General features: G+C 42.3%; 1 long non-coding RNA gene across 9 annotated transcripts in view; it reads right to left on the bottom strand.

The window, feature by feature from the left end:
* Window positions 1–4,695: 4,695 nt before the first annotated feature.
* LOC105070017 (uncharacterized) overlaps window positions 4,696–11,307 on the bottom strand; it is a 72,425-nt gene continuing 65,813 nt past the window's right edge. For 3 of the 9 annotated variants that reach the window (XR_012501774.1, XR_012501779.1, XR_012501775.1), the window contains one exon: window positions 6,326–10,037. This is a non-coding gene — a long non-coding RNA (uncharacterized LOC105070017). The other 6 variants (XR_012501772.1, XR_012501776.1, XR_012501773.1 and 3 more) reach the window with 4 other exon arrangements.

Below are 11,307 nucleotides of genomic sequence, written 5' to 3'. Positions count from 1 at the left end.
CTAGCAGTTCAAAACCTGTAACTTTCCCCTGTCTTTGAATGACCTAATGAGTTTCTTCACTGGTTTGTGTTCCCTTCTTTTGCAAGTTAGTAAGCCTCGGCCTTGCTCATTTTCCTCTTTTTTGAAGTCCTGGTGGCCTGTCTTTCATCCTCTAGCCCTTCACTTTAGAGTCCTCTAATTAGCAGACTATGTGATGAATGTCTTTCTCCACCGCTTGACGTCAGGTTCCCAGGAGGAAGTGAGTGTACTTACCACGGTGTCACCCAGGACTCAAGAAAATATCAGTAAATAGTACATGGGCTCCCCTCACATGTCTCTGATGGAAGAGTAAATAACTTTTCGTTTTGTAACCTTGTATTCTAAACCAAGAAACTACATATTATGAACTTACTAATTTCCTTTTCCACGAGTTTAGGTCTTAATTTCCAGGCAACAACTGTCGTTTTCTATTTCATCAGACTCTTCTATCACAACTGCTGTGTTAGTTTGTGTTTCCCAGTTGCAAAAGGCATTTAATGATTTGGAGAAGTTGATCTCTCCTTCCCTTCCTCCTGACGTGACCGGTAACGAGCCTGGCCAGCTGTGCAGTGCTGTCCCTGTGTACAGAAATTCTTTTCTGAAAAGCACAGGTGATCAGGTTACACCCTGAAGCCTGAGATCTGATTACTCTTATTATAGTAGCCTGAAAAGTTACACATGTCATTAGGAGTCATTAAATTACTCTACTTGGCTCTCTTACGGGAGCTCTGGTATTTGACTCAGCGATCTTGCCTGGCTGTAAATTCCACATAGTGAACATGCATTTTCATGGGGCTGCAGATTCTTTGACAGAATCTCCGTGTTATTCCTCGGAAAGGGACTCTCAGTTATGAAAGTAGACCCTGAACCCAAGAATTCTAATGGAAATGTATGGAAATCCAAGCCTTGGAATTAAGTGAGTGTGAGTATTGACATGACCAAATTGTCTTCTCCACCCCTCCCTACACCCCTTTTCTTTTTTTTGCTGTGTTCAAGCAATTTAATTCTGCATCTAATTTTAATCTGTAAACCATATCCACTCCTGCGGTTGTAAAGCATGTGTTAGCACTTAACCAGCAGGAGGGGGTTGCCTAAGGTAAGAGGGTTGATAGCACAGAACAGGCATCTTAAGAATGGCTTTGTGTGACTTGGCGCCACTCGCTAAGGCTTTCTGTGCCTGGGTCCAAGCTGTCTGTCCAGGGTTTAGAGAGACTCAGGCAGTAAAAATAGTGGAATCTTTTATTATTATTACTCAGTGTTGATTTTCCAGAAAAATTTGCACGAGGAGGGGTGACTTAAAGGGCTCCGAAGATTTCCTCAGAGGGAGTAGGAAGAATGAGTGAATTTGTCTGAAGAGGGATGGGGGAAGGTGACTTGGAAAATGTGGTTAAGACCTGTTAAAGTTACACTGAATCGTGATGGCCCCTTGGAAAGTAAAAGAAAGGATTTGTAAAAATACAAGTTTGGCTGCTAGATCAACGCTAGCTCTTTTTACTAGCTAAAATGTATAATCTTAGAAATTAAGAAAAATCTATTTATACCTAGGGGTTGGTCATACCTTAAGGTCAAGGGGAAAGTTAGATTTCAAAGTCAGCCTCTGGGATAAAAATCATGTGTAGCTAAAATGACCCTTGAAAATCCTTGTAAAGTTCAAACCAAGCATTTCATTTGTGGTCCCTGGTGGGAAAAAAAAACTTAAAATCATTTCCCAAAATCTTTCCATCATTTCTTTTCTTGCTTGCATTAACTTTTCAGCTTTAATTGTGTCCATCGTTTAATAGAAGAAATGCAGCCACTTAATGGTGGATTTCTGGAAATAAACGCTGTATTTCACTGATCCTGAGATGCATCTGCTTTATATTTTTACATCTCTAAAACTGAGGTGTGTTTTATAACTGATGGCATTTTAAAATTGTAATGGTCAGTGTTCTTTATTCCTTTCTTTCTTTCTCTCTTTTTTCTCTTACTACTGTATATAATGAAGGTTTGTCTTGCCATTATTGGTCTATTAGATTGGAAGAAACATCGTGGTTAAATTCATGTACGGTAAATACATAAGTGAATGTTAGGAATCCAGTCTTGAGGTTTGAAATAAATGCCACTGTTGTAGAGGTAGTTTTTTTTTTTTTTTTAAAAACTACATTTTAATTAAGACTCAACTTTGACTCATAGCATCTGGCGTACAGCATTGTATTACATGAGTCAGTCATTAAAGGCATTGCTTGCTGAGTAGATATGTTTATGACTCATTCATTCAACTAATATTCGTTGAACTCTGATCATGTGTTTCACATTGCTCTTGGGCCCAGATTGGAGCAGCAACCAAAACAAGTAACTTTCTCTGTTGAACAAGAAAAAGCAGGTCTCAAATCGCTTAAATTACAGTGTCATCCTTCCAAATATGGAGTCTTGTTCTCAGACCACGACTTTATATTTCACTTAAATTCCAGTGAAACTTAGTTTGGGCTGAACTATTATTTTGAAAGGGATATCCTGTTCTTTCTTTCCTCAGAAATAGTTATTAATTAATGGCTAGATTCTCAAAATTTGAATATAAATTCGATAGTAGAGTTTAGAGCCACCCCTCTGCCAGTTACGACAGAAGGCACGTGACTTAATCCTGATTGTCTCGTCCCCAACTTCAAAGCTCTCCAAAATAATATTTTCCTCCTCAAATGGCTCCTGTAAGGATGGAGAGACAGTATAGCTAGGTCACTGTGTGAATTCAACAAGGAGGGTGATAATTCTATTTAACTTTATTTCTTTTTGCAATTGGCCAAAAGTTAAGTATAATTTATGGTGTGATTTTTTTTGAACCAGTACTGAGATTCTCTTAGGATAGTAAAGAGACACATGTTGTCAGCTTGAAACAAACCAAAGACAAACAAAGCAAAAAAAAAAAAAAAAAAAAAAAAAAAGAGGGAAAAAGGAAAAAAGATAGAATGCATAATGCATAGGAGAATAAAAATGACCAAAATTCCAGGACCGAGAGTTAAATGAAAAGAATAACTTTTACATAGCGGGTCTTCTCAGGCATGGGACAGCGTTTACTGCTGCTGCGACTAAACATTTATTAAGGTCAGGCACTGAGCTAACGTCATTGCATAAATGATTTCATTCATCCTCAAAAAGTGTTATCAGACAAGAAATACTGTACCAATTATGTTGTTAGGAAAATGTAGGCTTAGGGAGGTTAATGAATTTCGCCATAGCTGCTCCTCTAGGAGGCTGGGGTTTAATCCTCAGTCTGAGTTTTACTTCATTATAAGCAGGCTCTCCGTTACTAAAACACTCTTGGGTTATCACCGTTCTCTGTCACATTCCTGGCACAGCTTATGGCCCCATTCCCCATTGCTGGGCCTGCAGCTTGCTTCCACCATTAAATTTTTTCAAGTAACGTTGCTTTGACTATCCTCACACGTGCATACACTGCAGAGAATCCCAGAGCGAGAACCATTGATTCAAAGCATCCAAGCATTTAAAAGTCCCGCTAGGTAGTGCCAAACTGCTTCCACAAAGCTGACATCAGTTCACAGTCTCATGAACATTGTGTGGTTCTGAGATGAAGAAAGGATACCAGTCTCAGCTGACAAATAAACTGGGGTTAATTTCCAGGCTTCAGTCACCTTATATCTAAAAGCCATCAAAACCCAGCAAAGGCAGCTGAGAAAATGCATGCTGGACCCGGAGTGTCACGGAGGCAAGCCGTCCCCTCCGTCTCGCAGGGAGCAGGAGCTGCACGGCGCCTCCCGCTGCTGCTCTCCCCGAAGCACTGCCTGCTTCCGACTCACCGACCCCACGTGTGGAAAAAGCAAAGTGTGCACCTGCCAACACCTTCGAGACGCCGCAGATCTTGCACACACCGACTGCCTCCTGACCATCTAGCCCAAACTCCTGAGGGGCAAGTACAAAAGCCCCCACCGAGCCCACGCGAGAGTCCCCCTCGGGCCCCTGGTCCAGTCGCCGTCGCGGGGAGGCCATGAGTTCAGAAGAGGCAGGAAGACCGCGCTGAGAAGGAGTGAAAGCAGAAAACCAAAGATCACCCTACATTACACGGCGTCAGGAAATTCATTTCGGCTTTTCTGGCTTCTGTGACCTTTTCTTCCTCAGCTAGCTTTGCTAAAGATAAAGCACATCTCACTGTTTTAAATTTGAATTTCTTCAGTGAAGCAGAATTTTACATCATTTATGTAAAATTTACCTGATTTATTTGCATTTCTTTTGTGACTTCTCTGTTCAGATTCACTGTTCATTTATCTCTTGAGGTGTTAATTTTTCCTTATTGCTTTTTCTGTATTAAGAATATATCTCTAAAAATTGTATCGATTAAGCATATTAATCATTTGTTTTCTTTATTTCTCATATTATTTTCCATTTGGCCGTCTGCCCTTTCACTGTATGTTTTTGACATGCTACAGACTGAAGGTTAAGTGGTCAAATCTTCCCATGATTTTGTTTTCTTTTTTCTTTCTTCTTTGATCATGTTAATACTTAAAAAGGTCTTCACCATTTCAGGATGAGTAAATCTTCCACGACACTCACTTTAGAAAAAATTTTAAAGTTGCAATTAGCTCCTTAATATACTGAAATAAAACTCCAGGGATTCTGTGAAGTTTCAGGTAAAATTTCATTTTTCCGCATTTAGCTAATACTCACATTTCCCACCAGGACAATCGATCTGTTAAACATATTAGGAGATTTTATTCAGAATGCATTAAAGAGTTCCACAACATGATTAAGTTTTTAAGTTGTTGTTTTTTAAATACTGTGGAGAAAATATATTGAACAAATGGCTGATGGTAGACAGAAAGTTAATTAGGTGACTACTGGAGAAGTCCAAGTAAGAATTATGAGTTTCTGAATTAGGTAGTAGAAATACACACACACACACTCACACACACACACACAAACTGCGATCTCAGCGGGCTAGCGAGACGTAAGCATCTTCAGGGCTTTGTGATTACATGTGCAGGAAGGCAAGAGCAGGAGCGCGAGATGATTTCAGCACGGACAAGGGTCTGCGGGGAGAGCAGACGGCAGTTAGGGACGCGGATTCGGGCCATCTCGATTGGAGAGAGAGACTTGACAATCAGCAGCCTCTAAGCAGAGGCCAGCATCATCCAGTGCTTGAGATCCCTTCAAAGACTGTAAAGCATGGGAAGAAAAAAACCCTGAAAACCAATCACGACATGTCTCACAAAGAAACCAGGCGTACTAGGTTAGGCAGGATAAGATGGGGCTCTGAAAAACAGGACGTCACCGTTATAAGGACGGAAAGAAGTTCACATGCGACTAGGCTCACAGAGTCAGCGGAGACTGGAGTTTATAACAGGAACGGATGCCAGCAGTCAGCGACGCCCAGGGGCACTCCGGCAGGACAGCTGGCAGGACAGCGCAGCTTGCCCTTGTCACCGCAGAGCTCGCCGGTGAGCTGGCCCAGAGCAGGTTCAGGAGAACAATGTTACGCGCGTGTGAAGGAGAGGAACGCTAGATGCAGCCAGATTGCAGCCAGCTGAGGTGAAAATACCAAGCCGTCAACCACAGGCCTGCTGCAGCTCCACGTGCTACTTCCAAAGCCCCGTTCTGAAACAGGAGGGAAGAAGTGGGATGACCATTTAGAGGAGGAAGCAAGGACAGATATTTTTCTTAAATTGCAAATGTTAGCCACCATGCATAAAAAGAGATTAAAATTTTTCTTCTGTAGAGCACAGGGAACTATATTCTTAAACTTTTTTTGTTTTCCATTTGAAAAGGGAGAAAACTGAACTTGGTCACATGTTAAATGGGAAGAGCCAATATGGTGGAGAAGGAGAGGGTTTTCATGGAGGAAGACTTGTCTTGAGTCCGGCAGGAGGCTGTTGGCTAACCCTCGGGCGGAAGCCCATACGTCTGTGGACTCTGAATGAAGAAAGGGAAGAGAAATCAGATGAACTGAAGCTTCTCCTCAAAAACCAGAGGTCAGTTCATCTGCGGCAACCACGATGGCGGAGAGGAGCAGCTGAGGAAAAAGGAGGAGGTGTCAGCTAACTCCTGGGGAGGGGCATGGGACAACGTGATATCCAGAGGGAACTCTGATTCGAAAAGATACATGCACCCTAATGTTCACAGCAGCACTATTTACAGCAGCCAAGACATGGAAGCAACCTAAGTGTCCACCAACAGATGACTGGATAAAGAAGCTGTGGTATATTTATACAACAGAATACTACTCAGCCATAAAAAAGAATAAAATAATACCATTTGCAGCAACATGGATGGACCTGGGGAATCTTCATTCTAAGTGAAGTAAGCTAGAAAGAAAAAGAAAAATACCATATGACATCACTCATATGAGGAATCTAAAAAAAGAAAAAAAGAGGACACCAATGAACTCATCTACAAAAGAGAAACAGGCTTGTAGACATAGTAAACAATCTTATAGTTACCAGCGAAAGGGGGTGGGAAGGAATAAATTTGGAAGTTTGAAATTTGCAAATGTTAGCCACCATATATAAAAATAAATTAAAAGTTTTTCCTCTGTAGAGCACAGGGAACTATATTCAATATCTTGTAACAACCTTTAATGGAAAAGAATATGAAAATGAATATATATATATATATATACACACACACACACACACACACACACGACTGGGACATTGTGCTGTACACCAGAAACTGACACATTATAACTGACTGTACTTCAATTAAAAAAATTTATTTTTAATTTGTTTTAAAGTTGAGGGACCAAAGGATTTGGAAACCGATGAATACACACAAAAAAATCCTAAGATTGTGTGATTTCATTTTTTTTTCCAGCAACACTGCAGCAGGAAGGACGGCTGCTTTGGGGATAAGAGAGTAAGAGCCTAGACTAGCAAGAAGCAGCAATCAGAGAGCGGGCGCCACAACTTAGATACTGGATATGGTGGAATCCTTTATGGTCATAACGAGATCTGGGGAAGGATCTCAGGAATGGGCTCCTGTGATGGGAATCAAAGGTAAATGGACTTGAAAAGGGCAAGAAATGGAAGAATAATGTATTTAACAGATTTTCAAAAAATAAACACGGATGCCTTCCAGAAATGCTAACCATAGACACTCCATCGGTAATATAATTACTAATAAAATCATTTAAAAAGTATTATTATCATTACAAATGATAAACTTAAAACTGCTGTGATCAAATTCAAAGACAATTGTACTATGTAAAGATGTAGAGCCAAACTAGCTAAGGAACCCCAGCCATGATGTGACGTGAGGCAACTCACAGGCTGTGGCCCTAAGTCTGATGATGTGGGGAAGGCTTTCGGAAGGCAGAACACAAAGAAGGTGGGTAAACTGTTACCTTCAATTTGGATTTAATTATGGAAATCCGTCTGCTGTATGACTCTCGTAAGTGTTCTGATAGTTACATAGTTACTTATACATATTTTCTTCCCTCCTTAGCAAATTCCATGGCAAGAGGAGGTATGGTTTGAGTCAGTCCCCACCCTGAGCGGCACAAAGATAAATGTAGCCAGTGCTTATGTACCGCTCTGACCAGGGAATCTAACAGCAGATGCAGTGTTGCTGCTGTTTTAAGGCCTGGGTGCCAACGGCGTGGCCGCTGGACTCCTCCATGCCTTTTTTTCACTCCTGCAGGAAGACGTTCAGACTTAGCCTGTTATGTTATAGATTCCATGAGGGACATAGTTTACCTCTTAAAACATGCTCTATTTATAACACACGGAAGTGTAGAAAAGTATTGCTCTTGTTTAAATGAGTACCTTTTCCGTCGAAATCTGAACATACGAGATACACTGAGTAAACAGACGTGAAGCCTCTGTAGACCAGAGACTTCGGAGGAAACCACAGCATTACCACCGTCAAGAGATCCTGCAGGGAGGGAACGTCTCTTGACGGCGATTGCAAAATGCGGGGCCACAGTTGCATTCATTGTTCAGTGAGCTTGTCCACACAGTTAACCCACCGACAGCAATGAATGTTGATTGTGACCTTTTAAAAAGTAGTCTCCGCCCAGGGAGGAGAGCATCCCGGGCGCCCCGCTCTGGTCTCCTGTCTTCAGCAAAGTCCGAAAGCCACGGTGGCGGTGGTGGTTGGCCATAGGGTACAATCAACGGTCGATGGTTTTGATTTTAATTCCAAACTCACCGACAGCGTTGAATGTTCACTGAAGCAACCTCTAAGCTCAGCGTTCTGCCGACTTTGCAGTGTCTGTGAGGCTCTGAAGGGGCGGGGGGTGCAGACAGAAACAACAGGGTAGCTGTAGTCACACGGTTTCTGCGTTTTAGGCCATTTCGAAAGAATAAGAAAGAAGAAGTGGGGTTCTTCCAGCTGAGAGGCTGGCGAGCCTCCACGTCTCACTGTGTGGGAGGAAAGGATCTGTTTCATTGAGCTAAAAAAATGCCTATCTTGGCTTCGTTCCAGAGGTGAAATTATCTCACGGTTAATAACCTGGAGGGTTTGTTATTCAAAGTAGCTGGAGGTATCGCATCAGAACACATCTGATCGTTTAAATATGATTATGCGTGTAGTAGGTAAACATGGTGTATTCAGATGATACAAATTCAACAAAATCTTCTTACGTTTGCTAAAATTATATTGTTAGTGTTCTCCTTTCATATTTAATATATTTTTTTCTAAAATAAAGTTACAAAATTAGTACAATTTAGACACTACTGAGCAAATAAGAAATGAAGAAACAACTCAATACATTCTTTCATAGTTGCCGACATAGAGATTCCATCAGCACTGTGACAGGTGCACTCTAGGATGCTACAAAACCGTTCATTTTTCAATGTTTTGGATATGAAAATCCCAGCAGTTTTTTTTTCCTTTTTGGTTCTTTTCATATCCTCTTTCCCCAAGAGTGCTCTGTGATCTATGTTGTTCTAAATTATCATGAACTCTAGTGAATACATTGTTAAGACCACTCTCCATAATTTTCTATCATTCAATTAAAAAGAAAGTCATTTGGCAAATATCAAAACAAGACCTGAAAGCCATTATTTCATACACTTCCCTGGCATCCAGCATGGCCGTAATTATTTGTGGTGAGACAGCTGACAACAGTTCGGAGCACCACCTCGGGGATGACCACGGGCTCATCAAATAAGAGATGATTCGTGAAACATAAGGGAAACGGGTACTCGAAATTTTTACACAATGCCATAGTCCAGTCAGCTAAAATAGTTTAAAGTCTGTAACTGTTTAATACCTGCCAGACGAACTGTCTGCGCGGGGACTGACGGTTTTATTAGGGGAAGAGAGATTAGTCATTTTTTGGGAGGACATACTGAGGTGACCAGTAGTCTCAGGACATAAGACGATGATGAACCTGGACTGGCAGTTTAATCCTTTTGAAATAAGCAAGTATTTCTTACAGAGTAGAACCCCATAGGGGAATCTGCCTAATCAGTAGGCGTTGCCATGCTGCTGCTGGATAAAATATTAGCGCGGGACAGGGGACTCAGTGGTTTGCAGGGTCCATTACAACCAAAGGCGTGTCACTCCTGTTCTGTTGCCTGTCGACTGTGACATGAGTGTCGAGTCAATATACAACCGTTTTCAGTCATGCGCACTCACCTCTTGGCATAGCTGCTGACATCTGTAGAACAGGGACCCTATGAAAGGAGCCGCTAAACTGAGCATTTTGCATTAACACGAAATATGCATCGGTCTACTGACAGCAAAATCCTAGGGCAGCTGGGACTATTTGCAACGCAGAACCTTGCTTTTCTTTGTTTTCCAAAACATTTTTCTAGAAGTCCTTAGCAGAATATAACCAAAACTTAAAATTCTTATGCAAAAATGATTCACCCGCAACAGTAAGAAATTCCACTAAATGCCTTGTCATGTGCACAGGGAACAGCAGGAGTAAGTTCAGCAAATTCCGTCGTTCACTGTTTTCCTTTCCTTGGACTAAGCTGCATACGTGGTTCACAAAGTTAGAGTCTGCTGCAGAGCCTACCTCACCCCTGCGCGGTGTGGACGGCCCACGGCTGGAGGTCGGGCTCTTGCTCTCGCTCGCAGCTACCCTAGTGTCAGAAAAGAGAACGGACGTCAGGGCCCTGTGTTTGCGGTAACTTTCGGTTCACAATTTTCCCCACCTGCTGGTTCGATAGTTTTCCACTAATTCGAGCGTGGCTTTCAATCACTACTTTGCCCCTTCTAGTCTACGCCCTCCACATCTTTATTTTCATGACAGCCTTGACTGTAAAATAGTCCTGCTGGAAACATCGAGACTCGATTGCACTGAGCCTTTACATTTTCCGTGGTGTGTAGTGTTTTTTTTTTAGAACACACTGTTATAATTCCAGAATTCAAAGTAGGTGGCAGCCATCTCAATCCATGCCTAGTTTTCCTTGAATGAAAAGAGTCACAAGAAATAAGACAGTTAAGGGTCAGAGATCTTCCCATTCACTTCCCTGGGATTTGGAGAGGGGTGTGGGCAGAATCGGACCAGCTTGTATCAAGGCCAGATTTATTTTAGCTTTTCTCTCTCTTCCCTAGGCTTGTGAGAACATTAAGTTTTTCAGTTTTGTTAAGGTTACTAGGTCATAACTAAACCAAAGCAATTTCTTTGCTCCGAGCCAGAGGGTCGCAGAACACATGCAATGCCACTTTTAAACACAGCCAGCCCTAACGTGAACTGACAGAGGGACGTAAAGGGGAGTGTGATGAGGCTCGGTAAAAGGCCACGGGGACCTGGCGTGCTCAAGTTGTCTGTTCCAGGAATAGACTGTGTGTCTTGTCTGACGACCTGTGTTTAATTTAAGTGACTGCCTCTGCCAGTCCTTCCAGAGGGCAAGCGTGTGAAATAGAGCGTCTCCACGTCAGTCTGCAGCCCCCGCCTCGGCCTGACGCCCTGACCTCCGTGGAGCTCGCGGGCTCCGATCCTGACAACCCGCAGGGCAGGAGGCTTTCCCACCACACGGCCTTCAGCCTGAATTCCAGCTCATCTGACCGTCCCAGGGGCAGCTGACACTCATGGGTGCTTATCGTTTCATCACGTTTACTTTCTATTCATGGAAGGGAGTCTATTCAGAATAGAAAAAGTGAGAAATGGTGCCTTAGAAAAACTGCCATTTGCGCAACATGGGGGACCTGGAGACTGTCATTCTGAGTGACGTAAGCCAGTGAGAGAAGGACAGGTACCACGTGGTATCGCTTATATGTGGAATCTAAAAAAAAGAAAGACACAAATGAACGTATTTACAAAACAGAAACAGGCTCACAGACACAGAAAACAAACTTTTGGTTATTGGGGGGATGGTGTGGGGGGGATGGTGTGGGAAGGGATAAACT

Source organism: Camelus bactrianus, chromosome 23, assembly GCF_048773025.1.
Source record: "Camelus bactrianus isolate YW-2024 breed Bactrian camel chromosome 23, ASM4877302v1, whole genome shotgun sequence".
NCBI lineage: Eukaryota > Metazoa > Chordata > Mammalia > Artiodactyla > Camelidae > Camelus > Camelus bactrianus.
Note: the sequence above shows the minus strand (reverse complement) of the source record. Positions and strands in the feature narration are given on the sequence as shown.